Genomic DNA, 19,619 nt, shown 5'->3' with positions numbered 1-19,619 from the left:
ACGGTGACAAAGTGTAACCACCGTCGTCATTGTCCCCTGAAGAATAAAGCTTGTGTCACTACAAATCTCCTCCCTGTAATCGAATACGGCATGCCGTCTGGGAGCTGCTAATACTCATCATCCGAACTCCAGCGAGTACAGAACAAATCTCCAGCACAAAAGGTCCTAAGTAACATTTTTCATGAATTAATTTGAGTACTGCAATCAAAGCTTTCATGTTTTGCTGTTGATTGCGCTTTCAAATTAATTCATGAAAAAAATACAAATCCTTTGAAAAATTAAGAGAAAATACTACCGGATAATTTTGACAACCCTCCCAGGACTCGAAATTCTAAGGTCCATCGTCTGGCTAAGATGAAAACACTCGACGAACGCTTTGAAGTGTCGAAGGAAGCACAAGGTCCGTTGCAATCCTCGGAGCAACCATGGTTGGGATTTGTTCCCACGTTAGGCTATCAAATTGTGTAAATAGTAGTAAAAGTGTAGGATTAGGTTGGTTATAATTTATAAAAAGCCAGCGCCACTTCAAGGCCATTAGAAATATTCGATTTTAACTCAAAGTAATAATTTAGAAATAATTAAAATAAAACTAAAACTTAAAATGTAAAAACATTGTAAAAAGCAACTGAAACGAATAAAATGATGTTTTACTATTACTTAGTGGTTTTTCCGACAGGACGAGCAAGCCCATGGCTGAAAGTCTCATGTAATGAACAAAAAAAATACTACTTAGGGGTCATGCACTATATAACGTAAGCACTTATGGGAGAGAGTTTTGCTATTTTCTTACCTCCATATAAATAAAAAAATTTGTATGGAAAATTCTTACATGGGGGAGGGGCGATTGAAAAACCCAGAAAATTGCATACGTAGTATTAGTACGGCCCTAAAGCGCGCGCGACAATTTTGATTCACGCACAGACGCAAGGGCAACCACAGTAGCGAAGGCGCGGCAGACAATGCTGAAAATTTAGAGCAGCCCTTACTTTGCACCTTTCAATGTGGAAAAACGATCTATAAAGAATGAAAACGATCCATAAATAACATCTGAATGTTCCATAAACGCTACCATAAATCCATAAAATAGTTCGAGAGATTCCATAAAGAATATTTTTATGATCCATAAAACTTTGAAAAATGATCCATAAAAACTATATATTGATCTATAAAATTTCAAATTTGCGCAATTTATATCCTGATGATGATCCATAATTTCAGCCATATGATCCATAATTTTGATTATGATCGCATATGCTAGAAGAAGGCCAATGAAACTATATTAATTGATCCACATTTTATAAAATCTATGGATCATTTATCAATTATGGATCATATCACCAAAACTGGATCATTTGAACAGAGATTATAGGATCAAATGAGAATTATGGATCATATGACTAAAATTATGGATCATATTACTGAAATATTTTGAAAAGTTTTTATGGATCATTTTCCAAAGATTTATGATCATTGTCATATTTTCGAGAATAGCAAGAATTGTATTGTTTTCTGGCCAATTGTTAATGGAACATATTTCCCAATTAATTGCTAAATTTTAGCTTAGTTATGGATCGATAAATTATTCTTTATGGAATCTCATTAACTATTTTGGATTTGGTAGCATTTAAGGAACATTCAGATGTTATTTTGGATCCGTCTTTATCGTTTATATGCAAAGAGTATGTTTTAGCAAATGTATGCCAAATGGTTCTTGCAGGAAATCATCTAGTTTGTCGGATAATTTCAAAACAAGGACGTTTGGATGCAATTAGTTTAAGAAAATTATTTTGAGCTTTTAGTGGAATGTCTTCACTTGTCATAAGACGAGTTTATACCATCCATTGATTCCACCATTATTGTATCTTGACAGATACGTATTTCACCTCAACAGTAGGCCGTCTTGATGTCTCGTACTTGCTCGACATCTTCGGGTCGAGTCAGTACGAGACGCAGACGCCTTACTTGAGGTCAATATCAGATCAATGTATCAATGGGATTAACATCTTATAGATACATGAATATTGAAGAGGCGCATTGGGAAGGTTCTTGGGACCAACATTTTTTGGAAATAAAAAAATAATAGAAAGTCTTTTTATGTTATATAAAACAAAGTTGCATTTGTACGACCGAGCATCACTCAAGAATAGACAGCCAATTTTGCTTATATTCGTTTTTTCTTCTTTTACGAAGAAAAAGTTAAGTGAAATTGGACTGCTTTGCAAATCAAAACTCAATCTGAAATCTTCCTGAAATGGTTTTTCTTACAATTTACATGGAATTTTAAAATTCTGCATCTGAAGAACTTATTTGTTTTCTAGATATATTGTGGACGCGTAAAATTATATTTAAAAAATTGATCCATTTTGGCGAGACAAAGTTCGCCGGTCAGTAGGTAGTAGAAAATATATTATTTTCGATAAACAATTAATAATTCTAATGCAATCATTTGCATCCTACATGCAAGCAAAGACAGTAATCACCGCATTTTCTTCTAATGATAGAGATGCTGCTTCCGATGGTGACATCTGATCTGAATTTTCTGCACTAGCCCAGCGATGGCCACAAAGCAGCACCATCGTTATCGCCCAGCACGAATGGCAAATGATTGTATGAATCCATCATTGTAACAGTCAGCGCGCTCGCTTTCCGCTTCGCAGCAACAAATCACCACATTCGATGCCAGAGCGTGGACCTTTTCCGGAACAAATGACCATCATTTGCTATCGTTTGCGTTGACCATTTCAGGCGATGTCTGACAAGATACCTGCGTTTCGCTGCTGTGCTCTGTTTTGCTCCTACACTTTTCAATTTGTGCATTTCGTAATGATGGTTGACTTAAAGGGTGCTCTTCTTACTGTCGTTGCCGTTGAAGTCGGTGCTGCCTCGTCCATTGACGATGCTGTTTGCTCGCTTCTTTGCATAATGGCTCAGTGTCGGGAAACCGAACGCAATCGGAACTGCGAAACAGAGATGGGACGGTTGCGGTGTTTTCCGTACTTCGTACGATGCGTTGAATTTACGTTGCTTGCAGGTATGGAACGGGTCCTCTAGGAAGGCGTTGGACCTATGAGTTTGGCGAACGCTAGATTCTTGCTGATTGTCGGTCAATTTAAGATTTGATTGTATGGGATGCGCTTCATTTAGAGCTTCATACAGCAAACCAACAGCTGAAATACCAAAGCCAAGTCGAGCATAATAAATTGAACTTGACCTATGCAGAAAACATGTAAGAAAAAAATCGCAATTTACAAATAATATTCTAGTCATACGAACAGTGTTGGAAGGCAAATGAATTCAAATTCTAGTCTAGGAACTAGGAATACGATACTTGTCGGAAACTATAAAATGATGTGTAGCGGTGACGCAGTATAAAGTGTACAAAAAGAAAAGAAAATTGGAATCGTTTAAAACATGGCTGACATCAGTGGGCTGGTCAGCTGGTGCAATATTGGAAGAAAAAAAGCAAAAAAAAAAAATTTCAAAGGCCCACCTAAAAGTTCAATAAATTGGAAGAACATCCTAAGCACCGACTAATGTGAAGCTCTACACACATAAGCTTATGGAACTTACACACGGTCAAGCAGTTTGACCAACATTGACTACCTCTCGTTTATTCAACATCCAACCAACAGCGGCACGAACAATCAATTTATTCGACCAACAATATCACACACGAACGACCGAAGGCAACTTGAGCACCAACCATCAAAAATATATGGGGTTTGTGCACTTCATACAAATGTTCAAACATGTTGCGCAAACCTTGACTCCACCCCGACTCAAACCAAAATCAAACCGTTTTATTTTTTCCAACCAGCCTGCTGTCAAATGGTTGTTCGAACAACTTCACACATGTTCCAAAAGCAGCAACCGAGCGTTTTCTGGGGAGGGAGTCAATGTTCGTCAAACTGTTGACTAATTATTACCGTTCATTAGGTGCAACAACGTTGAGTCATGCCAGGTATTCAGGATAGATGAATTGAATGAATTAAATAAAACGAATTTACCAGTCATTGGTTCGACCATAACCCATAACTCTACGTGTGATTTTTACGCCGAAATTATATCTTAAAAGCCAGTTAAGCTGTTTTGATAAACCAGTTCAGTTAAGCTGCGTTCAATTATTAAATAAACTTATAAACTCTTTAGAGTCGTTTATATATTTTCACATTTCTTTGGATAATCAGTTTCAACAGATGCGCAATAGTAAAATATAAAATAGTTCTGATTGCTGCCATATCCATAATCGATCATTTCCTCACTGCCCAAGCAGTAGAGGCATATCCAAAAGAAGATCATTTTGCTCTAGTGCTCTTTTCAGACTGATAGCAGCACTTTGGCCTGGAGTCTTGTCCATGATAACCATTCGAAGAATACTCTCACTCTGCAGCCGTACCAGTTTTTCCACCCGTTCGGTTTGTCTTAACAATGCCAGGTAATTCAAGTGCAGTTGCCCAACTTTGTAGGTATGTGTAAACAAATAACGCAATCGCATCCACCCTTGGCGTAAGTTTACAAAAACTTTCCCTTTTATGACGCAGCCATAGTTCGTTGAAACTTTGCTTCTTATCCACTTGGATGCTTTTATTACTGGATTTTTTCTTCTTATCTTCAAGACTAAACTCAACCAGAAGCACAGGATTAGTAAAGCACTGAACATATCTGTTCGACGTTCCGCAACAAAGCGAATCTAATGAGTTGGAACAATGTTGATCCGATTTATCATAAAAGTATCAACTTTGAACCACTAATTACTCCAGTTGATCGACCGGAAACTGAATTTCGTGCATACTGTTTAAAGCTTTAAAATCTTCGTAGGACAGGCCGGAAGGCAATTGGTGCGCAAGTGTTCCCTCAGCTGCTGGAAGGACGATGAAGAGTAAACTTTCAACCTTTTGCAGTTGGATCAACTTTCAGTTAAGGTTTCTGCATAAACAAGCAGGGAAAAAGCATCATACTCCAGAACTACTGCGTGAGGAAGCACCAGAGCCAGCTGCTAAAACTTTACGTTGAACTTACACGAACCAAACAGAACTTTCCGTATAAAATAGAACTCTTCAGTTGCAATTTCACCGTTTTTCTGCAATTTACCACTTGATCCGTGTGGTTGGTTAGTTAAGGAGTTTTGAACTTTTTGTACGAAAGAATTTCGAAAACTGCATTTTCTTTTCAAAATAAAAGCTCTGACGTGATATTTGAATTCAGATTAATGCATTAAATTAACATCAATATTTTATGCAAAAAAAACGAAACTATGCCCGAGGTACTGAAATAAGTTCAACAATAAGCTGATAACGACTATATAAAAGATACCTGGCAGCTGTCTAGTCCTCAAATATGTATTTTGAGGGGGCAACGGAAAAAAACAGATAATTTTGAGGATTTTCAAAACATTCTTTAACACGCCAAATACCGAGATCAGATTTGAAGTAAACTTAAAATTTAAATCGCTGTATCTTAGCAGCCCGTTGACGGATTCAAAAAAAATTATCTTTCACCCATCTCATATGAAATTTTATAACACTAATGTTTTGTTTTGTGCTCAGTTTTAACCTGCAATGCCGTGAGTCAGAACACTGCCAATTAAAAAATGTTAAAATTCGGTTTACTCAATATAATTTAGCATATTCATTACCATTCCATAAGGAAATGCCACAACTTATTGAACATCCCTAGATGCCTTTGGAATGGTCTACACTACGTAAAAATATTATGAAAATTAGGCACAGGAATTCACAATTGAATGTAAAATTCGGTAACATAATGTGTAATTTCAAGTTTCTGTGTACTAAATGAAAAATCATTGATATTTCAATTCTATATATCTTAATTTTACATGATTCTATCGGAAACCTTGGTGAACGGCACGTGGCTGTCAAAACAATCAAAACAAACCCCATTTCATTTCTTGCAAACCGCAACTGGAACCTAATTTATTCACATGAGCGTTTACCAAATGTATATTCGGATATCCAATAAGATGATAGTTGGTCCTGTTGCAGCTTTTCATCGCTATAACTCAATGGTGTTTGAACATTTAGGCGAGAAATCTGATGCATTCAGCTTACTGAGTCTCAAACGATTCCGCCTCGAAGAAGTTCCATGTCGTGTATATTTAAGCTATCGTTCAGCCTGATGAAAGATTGGAATCACCCAACACTTAACCTGTACACTTTGATCGACTCAGAAATCATAGAGCAAATACTCGAGAGGATAACAATTTTGGAGCTTTCACTCCTACGGAAAGTTCAATTCCATGCTCTGCTCCTTTTTTTTGTTTCAATAAACAAAAGAACTGTAAAAATACCAGCACGCGTAAATTTAAACAACATATAACTACGTTATTTAACATGGAACAGATTTGTTACATCTACTTGAACAGTAATTTAGGTTTTGTTCGACGTGTACTATACTTCTTCTTCTTCTATATATATAAAACCAATCTATGTATGTATGTTCCTTCTTCACTTCTGAACCACTTGGCCGATTTCAACCAAATTTGGTACAGCATTCTCTATCCTCAGAGGAAGTTAACAAAGGGTGGGATGGTCGATGAAAAGGAGGGTGGTGGGAGGTTTTGTTCAGAAACAGAACAATTCTGTTAACTTTCAACTCCAGGACCGATTTCAGCCAAATTTGGTACAGACATTCTCTATCCTCAGGAAGTTAACAAGGGGTGGGATGGTCATGTAGAAAAGGGGAGGGTGGTGGGAGGGTTTTGTTCAGAAAACGAACAATTCTGTGAACATTTCAACTCCAGGACCATTTCAACCAAATTTGGTACAGACATTCTCTATCCTCAGAGGAAGTTAACAAAGGGGTGGGATGGTCATGTAGAAAAGGAGGGTGGTGGGAGGGTTTTGTTCAGAAAACGAACAATTCTGTGTAACTTTCACTCTCCAGGACCGATTTCAACCAATTTTGTACACATATTCACTACGAGGAGGTAATCATATGGGAGGGATTTGGGAAAGGGGAGGGTCTGGAGGAGGGTTTGTTTGAAAACGGGCAATTCAAAGTAAATCTGAACCCCTGTACCGATTTCAGCAAATTTGGTACACACATTCTACATCATAAGAAAAGATAACAAAGGGATGGGATGGTCATTGGAAAAAGGGGAGGTATAGGGGAGTGTTGTCTTTGGAAGAGGCAACTCAGTGTAACTCCAACCCCAGGACGATTTCAATCAAATTTGTACACATATTCACTATGAGGATAGTACGGAGAAATTTGGATAAGGGGTAGGGGTCTGAAGGAGAATTGTTCAGAAAACGGGCAATTTAGTGTAACTCTGAACCCCTGTACCGATTTCACCAAATTTCAATTATTTCTATCCCTAGGAGAAGATAACAAAGGGGGTGAAATGGCCGTCGAGAAAGAGAAGGGTAAAGGAAGCGGTTGTCTTTAGAAAACGGGCAATTCAGTGTAACTCCTGACCCCCAGGACCAATTCTAAGCAGATTAAATGATTAAATCATTCAACTCTATGATTAAAATTATGATTAATGAATTATAATTTTTGAAAATGATGACTGATAATGATTAATGATTAAATTCATTTTTGACAAAATTAACGATTATGAATAATAGATAGAAAAACCGTTGGATTATGATTAACGATTACCGATCGTGATTAAATGTTGACACACTATGTATGGTTAATGATTAACGATCGTATGATTAATGATTGATGATTATGAATGATCAAATTGCATAGTGATCCATAATCGAGTAACCTTTATTCCAAATTTTAAAGGTATGATAATTATGTGATATGATTCAAGATTAATAAATAAAAGCAATTATGCAATGATCCAATGCCAGCATAACTTACCCCTTGCCCGATTTCAACCAAATTTGGAACAAACATTCTTTTTTCTTAAGAAGGCGAATGACAGGATCGATCAACTCAACACTTCATCGAAATCATGGTTCCCAGAGAAAAGCAATGATTAAAGTGTTTCCTTCTGGACGATAAATATGATCATTTCTTTAAAAATAGACGTTTTTCCGGAATAAGGCATCAGTGTATGTTTTCCTTCTTTAGAAATAGACGTTTGCCGGAATAAAGCGATTTTTGGAGTCCATTTTCAAAATCAGTCAATGTTTTCAAATTAATCTACCTTCTTTTAATCAAATGATGAAATATCAATAAGAAAACACAATTATCCTTTTGACCTATTCCAATTCCGATGGTGAAAAAACTGCGAATTAAACTGGCAACTCCGAAGCAAGGCCGGGTACATAAAAGCTAGTTGGAAATAAAATAAAACAACGTTCAAAATGATCTTTCAGCTATCTCTCAAACCATCTTCACGGATTTTTCATAAAAGTGTCAAAAAATTATTCCTGAGGACATAGATAACATAATACAAACAATATTTCCAGAAATTACAGGCTCTCCAAACCGTTCTGGAGTTCAGATCAATTGATCTACCAGTTCAACTACGTTCTGTAACAAACCGACGTCAACCCATCAAGCCACCAACTCCATAGAGCCTTAGGGTGTAACGCAATTCAATCATACATCTACCAGGTGTTCTAAGCTCTCAAACTGTTCCGGGCTAAGATCAATTGGGCTACCAGGTTCTACGTTCTGTATCACACTGACGTCAACCCATCAAGGCCACACATGTCCATAGGGCCTTTGTGCATGACCTGCAATTCAGTCATGCCAGGTGTTCTAGGTCATCAAACTGTTCCGCAGTTCAGATCAATTGGTTTACTCAGGTCACCTACGCTCTATACCAAAGCGATGTCAACCCATCAAGCCCATTCATGTCCATAGAGTCTTTGTGTATATCTTAATCAATCATGCCTAAACCAGGTGCTCTAATTCCTTCAAACAGTTTCAGGATTCAGATCAATAAGTCTACTAGGCAGGTGTTTATTTTGTTTTATTTTGTTGTTTATTTTTTATTTTTTAGGAAAAGGGAAAAGCCCGTTAGAACTCTTTTGTTCTCTCAAATGGGCGAAAAACCTCTTCGTCTTTTCGTACCAACAGAATACAATTTAACTCAAATGATACATAATACAATTATTTCTTGCTATTAACAATATCTTAGTCTAGATCTAGTATCAACAATTTAAGCTAACCTTTCTAAAAGTGTGACGAGGGTGAGGAAAACCTTTTCCGAAGTTGTTACGACTCAAGTAAAAATCAATTCATTTGAGCAGCGATTGAAAATTCTGCAGCTCAAAAATGGTTCGTTGTCCGTAATTCGTTCAGGCACCGCAGAGAAAAAAAATTGTATCGAACGAAGGTTTTGTTGGCTGACGTTGAAATTCAGCTGGGACAAAGAGGAGGCGAGTCAATGTTATTCAGAAGTAAAGGTCTGCTACAAATAACGCACGGCAGTATCACGACGGACGCTTAGTAAATCTAGCTCAATTAACCTACAGCGGTCCTCATAACTAAGCCAGAATGTCAGGGTTTCTCCACGGGATGACGTAGAGCGAACCGTGAATTTACGCTGAACTGATTCAATACGGAAATATTATTACTATCAGAATCAGTGTGCCCAAACTACAGATGAATATTCTAAAGTGGATCTTACTAAAGAACAATATAGAGCCTTTAAACAGTGGACATCATTAAAATTCCTTGCTATTCGAAAAATGAAACCCAGTGGCGGAGGCCTTAGAGACTATGAAAGCAACATGTTCTTAAACGTCAGCTTAGTGTCTAATAATACATAGATCCTTGACAACAGTCTCTCTACGTAGTGTGGTGGATCCAATAGTATAGTCAAAGGCAATTGCTGAATGTTTGAGCTTGAGCTTGAGCTTGAGCTTGATTGACTGCTCTGGTTGCTACTCCATTATGACCAGATCAGCTGTTCTTGCACAGGGAACCAACAGATGTTTGCTTGGGACTAGCACACATCTTCAATGTACAAATACTGGTGATCTCATTTTGTTAGTCATACTGGCGCCTGCTACGTCAGAATGCAAGTCAATGTAGGAAGGGAGAAATGATGATGCAATCTCTCGCCCTGCAAAGCCGAATATACTCTGCACCCACGAGTTCATGCGGAATTTGTTGGAATTTCTGGGTTGGGTTGGAGGCAGAGGTTCGTCTTGGTTAACGAGCTGCCAATGTGATAGATAGGAGAAGGTAACTGATGGAATTTCTAATTGGATGCAGGAAACAGGCTCTATAGTTCATTTCCAATTCTAGCAGATTACTGTTAGAATACTCAAGTTGAAGGTATAGGAATAAAATGGAAACGGTAAGTCCATTTCCAGTTCTAGCGTTACTAGAACGATAAATATAGAAAGATACAAAGTAGGAGAATGGAACGGACCTGAGGATTGAACCCGACCTCCTGCGTATGAGGCAGAAGCAGTAGCCATATGACTACCGCCCTTCGAAACAAGAGAGATCCGCATAGAACTGAATTAATTTTATTACCGGCCGCGCAATGCAGATCACAATAATTCGTCCGACCGCGATCGTTCTGCAGTCCGAAACAAGAGATCACGCACAGAACTGATAAATTTATTACCGGCCGCTGTACAGATCAAGCAATACGTAACTACATCCGTACCCAATCGTAAGCTTAGGCGAAACGTTCTGTTATAGTGTAGTTCTAGCAAAACGACGTTGTTTTCATTGATTTTAACCCCTATGACGATGGACGGAAATACCTGCCGTGTCCCTACAACACTAATATCGCATTCGTTTTTAAAAAGTTCCAACCTAGGTTGGAACCAATTCCAACCTAAGTGCTGTCAAAGTGTTTTTTTATTCGCTCAGGTTGGAACTAGGTTCGCACTAGTTCCAACCCCAAAGCTGTCGAGTTCGCACTGTGTTGTTACTCACGGTTTGCACCTGGTTCAATTAATACAACCTGTACTTCCAACTGTCAGAAACCACGTGGGTGGGTGGGACTGGGGCGGAATAAATACCGGCGAAAGGGAGAAACGAAACTGTCTGTTTATTAAAATAAAATGCGCTTTAAAAATCTTTTTTTTCCGGGAATTTTGTGATATTTGTTATTGTAGTTTTTAAATGTGAAATTGTCCGGTACTGTTGTTCATACAGTCAGTTTCAAAAATAGATTTGTTAGGCGAGTTATGTATTCCTTAGGATTTCGATGAGGTTTTCCTCACAGATGATGTCCTAAAATTAAGTCGGTGGCAACTGGATAATTCTTACAAAATCCACCAAGAATTAGTCAGAAAAATATATTTGAGTGAATAAATACCGAAAAAGAATTATTTCTTATACTGGAATTTTTTTGAAATTCTTCCAAAAAACTCTTTCGTGCGTTTCTAGAATCTTTCTTTCGGGAATTCTGCCAGAAAGTACTCGTCAGAAATTGCACCATTAATTCTTTCTTGAATGTTTGGCGATATCTTCTCCAGACATTCCTCCATATTTTTCCCAGAGATCCTTTCGAAATGAATTCCTCTGGAATTTCTTTCTAGGGAATATCTTTGAATACTGTTCCAGTGATTTTCTCTGGGAAGTTGCTCCAGGAATTAATTTGGAAATTCCTACAATACCTTAATTCCTTCAGGAAATCCTTCTGGAATACAGGAACTTACTCGAAGTTTCCTTCAGGAATTTGCTCCGCAAGTTTCGTACATAAATTTCCACGGAGAGGCACCTTGAGCAATTCCTCCGGGAGATTGAAATGAATGCAGGGCCCAAAATCCTGCGGAAAATTTTTCTCGAGGTGTGAGGCTACTTTTTATCAGGAGAGGTAGCGAGGGAAAAAAATAAGCGAATCCTGGAGAATTTTTATTACAATGCTTCTGGTGTTCTCCGAAAAAAACTTTTTGCAAGAAATAGATGATTTTTTGTAGAATAATAGAAAATCTCTTTTACATAACGAATTCTATACGGAATTCTTGGTATAAAAATGTGCAGAGGATTATTGAATATATATTAATTATAGGGGAACTGTTCCGATCTCATCTCACTCGAACATCCCGCATAATCTTTGAATCACTTAACCATAACATTTGTCAATGATCATTCATGACAACAAAATGACATTGGTCTCCCTACTATTCTGATTTACTGTTGATATTAAAGATAAACCAACACTCATCATAAATGGTCTTCAAAATATGGTATGCTGTGATTGGAAAATCAACTTAACGTGGGGTAATACGGCGGTTACAGTATAATTACTCATATATAAAAAGGCTATTTTCTCCAATACATTTTTTTTCAACTCCACATTGTATGGTATGGTTCAGTTACCAATCCTTGTTCTATATGGAAACAATATGAAGGTTGCCATATATATACAATGTAATGATAGTTAAAGAAAAAACTCGACGCACTTTAGTATCCCTTTATCTTCTAACTAGCATGAAAGAGCAAGCATCGTATTTTCCCTTATTATTATTTTTAAAACACAATATGTATATTATCAATCATAGTATATATTGGTATTATGAAGTTTATTAGATTTAACTTATTTAGCTCTTCGTGTAGCATGGAATGATGAATCCATAGCGATTGGATTAGCGATGAGACAAAAAAATTCATCCGGGCGTCGAGGAATCCCGCATCCCGTAAAGCCGAGTGCAGATAGAAATCCACATTGACTGTAATACAGGCAAGAAAAAAACACCACATTATCAATTTGTAGGTAGTATAATATATGTAACAAAAACTTACCGATGAACAATCATGCATTAAATAATCAAATTCAATTTTTGTCCAAGGTTTCAAAGCGAGGTTGCAAGGTCAGCTGCAATGCGTTAAGACAGAAACTTATTGGTAAACTGTAAAAAGATGTCAAATATGCATGAAGGGAGCTAGTAAAGTAGTTTGCATTTTAAGGAATTGCGTTACTCACCTTTAAATTTTTCAGTGCGAGAAAACGTATATTCAACACTAAACGCAAATCTAGCTGAGTTCACCTGAACCAGTATTTTACTTTCATTGAAAAAAAAACATGGCAGCTGCTCAGAAAATATATTCTTTAGGCATTGTATGGAAAACAAACACGCACATAGAATGCAAACTTGAATGATTATCTTTTGGTATATCATTGAAGGGATATGATTCCTGATATGATGTCTTTGTGTAATCGCAGCATAATAGAGAAAGCCTTTAGAGGATACGTAATTAATACATAGCAATATCCTGTATCGTTACTACTCTCAGTTATAAGACATTTCTGAAACTTTTATCATCATCGTTTTTTTCTCCAATGAATAGGAAAATAAGAAAATTCGTAAAAATACAATATATATTGTGAAATTATTGCATATGGCATCGTAGACTAAGTTTTTGTATAATATTAGTTCAAGATCATCATATAGCAAAATTACCATTGTAAATCGTACAATGATATAAATTAGTAACAATTTCACTTATTTCATATCCATAGTACCAACAATATTGCAAACCGTTTTTAATTATGCGGGATTTCATCGCGAAACAAAGAAATGCAGCACCAATTTTGTCAATTCTTTTTGTCAACATGCATACTCACTGCTGAGAAAAATCACAAAAGTAAATGTAAACAAACTATAAATTCTTTTCTCCATTGCTTTGTTTTTGATGGGATGAATATCGGAGCCATGAGATTAAGTCCAGGAGCAAGTTTCCCTATTTATATCCACCCAAAGTAAATTCCACTATCCGGAAAAAATTCAGTTCACGCACTTAACCATATTTATTTATCATGATCTCTGTTTAATAGTCAAGGCCAACGCACTACCAGTGCACTGGATGCCCTGGATCATATGTTTCGAATCAAAACAAACACGATGCTACGCACACCAACATATCCAATGACAGATGGAACTGAAAATGTTTTTTTTATTCAGGGTTCGGGTTGGTACTGACCCAGGTTTAAAAACGAATTCGACATAAGTCGCAGAGTCCAGCACAAAATAATTCAACGTCGCAGAAAGGGGGATAAGCAGAAAGACCCAAAATACATTGATGACTTTGACGAAATTGACGTTAGATTCCGATCCACTATTGATGGTGAACCTTTTCTTCAAAGCGCAGTTAAAAGTGATGAAGTAACGGTGATTATTTTTTCATCAGTAAGACAGTTGTTAAAAGCTTTTTTTGTCGCAGGGCTACAATTTGAATTATGGATGGATGGAGTCTCCACGTACTCTTCACCCAAATATTCACGATTCATGCAAATTTTGTACAAGCCTGGCAACGAGATTTGTTCCCATCGTATTATTTATGCTGTTGCCTAAGAAAAACGAATCGACATATACCGTTCGTCTTGATCCTAGAGACCCAAATGATTTTAATCCGATTTTGAGCCAGCAGCGAAATGAATGCTGCCAAAGTATTATGTCCTTCGGCCTTCCTTGACATTGTTGGCTTTTTCCCCATTTGAACCAAAAGTTTATTCCGGATAATGAAAAAGCTTGGGCTGCAACGTGAATACGGGAGTTGATCGGCTTGTCATTTAGGCAGTTTGTCGCCTTGACTTTCTTGCCAGCGCAAGATATACCAATGGCTTTCGACAAGCTTCAAAGGGGATGCCCCAGCGCACTGAAAAACCTTTTTCTGTGTTTCGATGAGTTCAATTTCCTCGAATTATCTGGTCTGTGTATGAGAACGTGTTGGACAATCTACCCAAAACCTCCAATAATCTTGAAGGGTGACACACGAAGTGGAACGAAATTTTACAAAACGAGAATCCTTCGTTCTATACCGTATTAAAGAAGTTCCAGTTTGAAGTACGAAATGCTAACGTTGAGTACTTGCGAATGCTACAAGGTGAACCATTTAAAAAAAGACGCAAGAAGGAAGTGATAAAGGACAATCTGCGGGAAAAACTGGTACGGAGTTACGATCAAGATTATCGTAAAAACTGTTTAGATTACTTGACTGGAGTCGCCCTGCTATTGATTAGTACGTAAACCAATTATTAATCATTCATCTGAATTCTAATAAACTTTCATTGTGTAAACATATTTTTATTGAAATTAAGTATAAACTCGCGTTTATAACTAATTCCGAGTAGTGGCTCATTTTGGGTAGTGTTTCATTCGGGTTAGTTACTCATTATGGGCCATGGCATTCCGGGTAGTGGACTTAAGGGTAATGGCATTATGGATAGTGTCGCGCACAATAAATACGTTTGCGTACGCAAAGGTATCCATTGTGCGTGTCTCTTTACTGGTAAGGGTATGCGAAACAAAACGACTTTTTAAATGTCCATATTGGGTTGAAACAAAATATTGATTTACTTCCGAGACTTCGGAACGATATGAAATAAGGTCCAAAGTGATTCAAAATTTTTTGAAACATTGTGAAATTTTTATTTTTTTCAAAACAAACTAACATAACCCAACCCGATCAGCAATGCATAACAAAACTACAACAAGGGGAGTTATTTATTTCAGAAAAATATTGTAACAAAATGTGTTATAAATTTGGCTGGTTAGTTGTTGAAATAACAAAAACTGTACCAAAATTTCCTCTAGCCGTAACACAATTGAATCAGAGGCTGATACCTTCATACCACCGTTATAACAAACGTTTATATAATTATCCTGTAAAAAATCTACTTTCAAGGTAATTGCCTACATCACGTAGAAAAACGGATTACCATCCATAATGTAGGCAATCAACTTTGTACTAGCTATTAATATCGACCACAGATTTAAGTTGTACTGGAGATTACCTCAACTTTTTTCCATTATCTACAAAAAATGTAGGCAATTCTTCTTCTTCTTCATTGACATTACATCCCCACACTGGGACATTGCTGCCTCGCAGGTTAGTGTTCATTAAGCACTTTCACTTCCACAGTTATTAACTGCGAGGTTTCTAAGCCAATACCATTTCTGCATTTGTATATCATGAGGCTAGCACGATGATACTTCTATGCCCAGGGAAGTCGAGACAATTTCCAAACCGAAAATTGTCTAGACCGGCACCGGGAATAGAACCCAGCCACCCTCAGCATGGTCTTGCTTTGTAGCCGCGCATCTTACCACACGGCTTAGGAGGGCCCCATATACATAACTAATGTTGTTATAATTTTGATATGAAATAAAACTGGTCGAAGACACATTTCTATCGAATTATCTAATTATAACAAACGTTGCTTTAAATAACAAACATTGATAGAATTGAGTTATAATTTTGTTATGCATTGCTAATCGGAAAGTAACCACTAAGCATTTAAGAAAGTATTTAGAAAACATAAGAAAGCAACATATAAGTTTGAAGGACAGCCCTTTCAAAGTGATTTCGTATGGTATTAGGCGAAAGATCTATCCCAATGCCACTTTTGACGAACTTATGCAACGTACACACTAGGGATCCTATAATGAGAGATATGCGAAAGCGGCCATTGTAAGCCAATCGAGCATTGAGAACTGTCAAAACGTGAGTCAAATGAACGTTGTTATTGTTGCAGATTAGAGACGAGGGTTGAAAGGTATTGGAGATAAATTTGGAGAAGAAGTTTCATCGAATAAAACAATTTGAAATTTTACTTTTGCGAGTAGAAGTAATCTAGTTTATGGTATCGTGTTTCGCCTATTTGTATTACTCCTTTATTTTAGTGATAATGCTTTTTTAAACGCACTGTTAGTGGACAGACAAACATATTCCAAATTGTTTTCAAATGCCAAAAAAAAAAGCAGTCATATACAAGCTTCCGACATTTTGCGCTGCGGCAAGTGCTGGAAGCGTTTGCCAACAAAAGTAACAGCGTTGCTAAATCGTCTGGAAAAGTATTTGCATATCTCTCATTATAGGATCCCTAGTACACACCAGTCAAGCAGTGTGACGAACATTGACTCCGCTCCCCAGAAAACGCTTCGGTTGCTGCTTTGTTCGAACGTGTGTGAGTGAAGTTGTTCGAACAACCATTTGACAGTTGGCGGCTCGGTTGGAAAAAATTAAAACGGTTTGATTTTGGTTTGAGTTGTCGGGGGTGGAGTCAAGGTTCGCCGAACATGTTTGAGCATTTGTAGTGAAGTTGCACAAACCCCCATATATTTTTTGATGGTTGGTGCCTAAGTTTGCGCTTCGGTCGTTCGTGTGTGATATTGTTGGTCGAATAAATTGATTGTTCGTGCCGCTGTTGGAAAAACTTGATGGACGTTTGAATAAACGAGAGGTGGAGTCAATGTTGGCCAAACTGCTTGACCGTGTGTACGTTCCATAACACTTGTATAAGAGTTTCTATAAACCCATGCTGGCCAATCAGTGAATAAAATGTAACACCCAATGAAATTGTAGCTTTTAAGTACCTTGTACATGTTTCTAGTTGTTGCCAAATAAAGAATCTCACTAACACTATTGTAGCGATAGGTTTTTTGCTTTCCGGTAAACTATAAAAGAAAAAGCATTATAGTACTCGTCTCTCAGTCTGTTTCCAATTTTATCGGAATAAACACAAAAAAAACCCAGATTAATCCACCTACAGTGAGATTTTGACTCTTCCTTTGTTATAAGGAATTCTTTTCACAGACTCCAGTATTTAAAACGAGATAAAACTACTCAGCTTCCCAAGGCGATTTACCGTGAAAGTAACAAAATTATTGCCTACCCAAAGGCGGATGTCATGGGTTGAGTGACAACTCAACGAATGATAACGTACTGTAGTTCATGCTGCCTATCTATAAGGCGCTCGTCGGATTGAATAACTATTGTGACATGGTTAGTAGCTATCGTAACACTGGTTGCATATAATGTACTCGTAATTTCCAGAGACCTTGATATTAATTAATCCAGAACTAACGAAATCAGTCATTGATCTGAACGAAACTCAATAGCGTTCAATAATAACATATATTTCGCCTTATGGATGTCTAATTTGATAAAACTAAACTTGTTCAATCACCTTAAAAGAACTAGATTCTTAATGGTAGGTAAATTTCAGAATTTGCACATACGCAGTCACATACATGCATACAAGTGGATCTATTATGGCGGTAAGCTCCTTAACGAGATGATACGCGAATCTCGTATTATCCTCGATTTCCGGTAAAGCTTCAAGCTGTATTATCCTCAGAATTTAATCTCGGATTTTCTTTTTAATACTACTCCGATTTCGGAGTATTAAGTTAATCCGAGATTTTTCGATCAATACGCAGCCAAATATTAACTTGCTCTCACTAACACATATGTATGTGATACAAATGTCACTTTTTGTTTTCTTTCAATTTGGATAGTCTGTTATCACCGTTATCGCGCTTTACTACAAGTTTTAGTTCAATGAAAATACAGGAATAATTCCAACAAAATCCGCCTGCGTTTAAGAGAAAGTGAAATGAAAAGTGGCAAATAATGCGTAGAAGTATTGAAAATAGGAAACGCCGGAAATTATTTATAAATTATTTTTCTCATTTCTCTCGTTACAGTTTATTTGTCCAACAACAATGCCATTGAGGGCCAAACGTACTTAGCTGGAATGGATTTGCCGGCGGCTTTGGACCAATACCAGGAGATAAACCGCAGGTACGTGGCTAGTGGATCGAAGAGTATTTTTACCATTTACTTCTACAAATTGTTCAACTCCATCTTCTCAAACATCCCCCCATATGAGGCACGATCGTTTCAACCTTAGCCATCGCACCCAACCCCGTATCGCCGCACATCAGCGTCCTTTGGTCACATATGGAATCACCCTGAAGCCCCACGACCGGAGCGTCTCGATCTGCGGTCCCGTGCACGTTCATCACGACGGTTGTTCGTGGCAAAGACAACGGTTTTCCAAAGTTAAATGCCCTCGCCATACAAAGTTGCAGATTGACACACGAACCGTATGCCATTTTGGCTAGTTTGTTCGCGTCCAGCGGTGCCACCAGCATCAGATCGGCCCACTTGCCCAGCTCAATTGGTATACCTATAGGACAAGATGACCGCGACCACCCCAACTACCCCACTCTTCGGCGTTCCGCTGGATGAGGATGTTCTAAGATGTCCGAGGCGGAGAAGAAATGCAACAATCAATTTGATTTTTACGCCCGCGATAGATTCACGAAGTTTTTGGAATAGTAACGTTAATTTAATGGTGTTCACTACAGTTTCCTTCGCCTGAAATGTTGGATGTTACAGGAAGCAGTACGGCGCTGTACAATGAATATTAAGTATGAGAAGAATCAGGATGATACGCGTTGTATTTATGACAATTTTTGAATAAAAGAAAAAAAAAATGAAGAATGATTGTATGATATAGAAATGGAATATAAGCATACGTCCGAACTATGTTTTTTTACAGGGAGTTACTGATGGAAAGTTCTATGGTAGTCTGGAGAAACCCTGTGAAAATTTTCAAAAATCCGGATTGTAGTGAATCCGTATGAAATTTGAAGGAATTCTGGTTAACTCAAATGAGTTATTTTTAGTAAATAACTGGGAACTTTGGAAAATTCCTTTGGGAATTCTGAAAAATTCTTGTGGGCATTGTTTTGCAATTCCTCTAAGATTTTTATGGAATTCACATGAAAATGCGTAGAGAAATCCTAAAAATCTGGGGGAATTCCTAGGGAATTCATTCAAATTTCCACAAGATTTTTTTCGTGATTTCTACAAGGCATTCCTCTCTGGAGGTTTCAAAGGAATTCAACCAAAAATTTTGACCAATAGCTTTACAACGATTTCATCAGGAGCTTCTCCTTGATTTCCAGCAACAGTCCGGAATTCTTCCAGAA

The 19,619-nt window shown here is 37.4% G+C and overlaps 1 pseudogene; it reads right to left on the bottom strand.

Moving 5' to 3' along the window:
• Positions 1 to 2,835: 2,835 nt before the first annotated feature.
• The window catches only part of LOC134209685 (phosphopantothenoylcysteine decarboxylase-like), a 29,514-nt pseudogene continuing 12,730 nt past the window's right edge, over positions 2,836 to 19,619 (bottom strand).

Source organism: Armigeres subalbatus, chromosome 2 (genome assembly GCF_024139115.2).
Source record: "Armigeres subalbatus isolate Guangzhou_Male chromosome 2, GZ_Asu_2, whole genome shotgun sequence".
Taxonomy (NCBI): domain Eukaryota; kingdom Metazoa; phylum Arthropoda; class Insecta; order Diptera; family Culicidae; genus Armigeres; species Armigeres subalbatus.
Note: the sequence above shows the minus strand (reverse complement) of the source record. Positions and strands in the feature narration are given on the sequence as shown.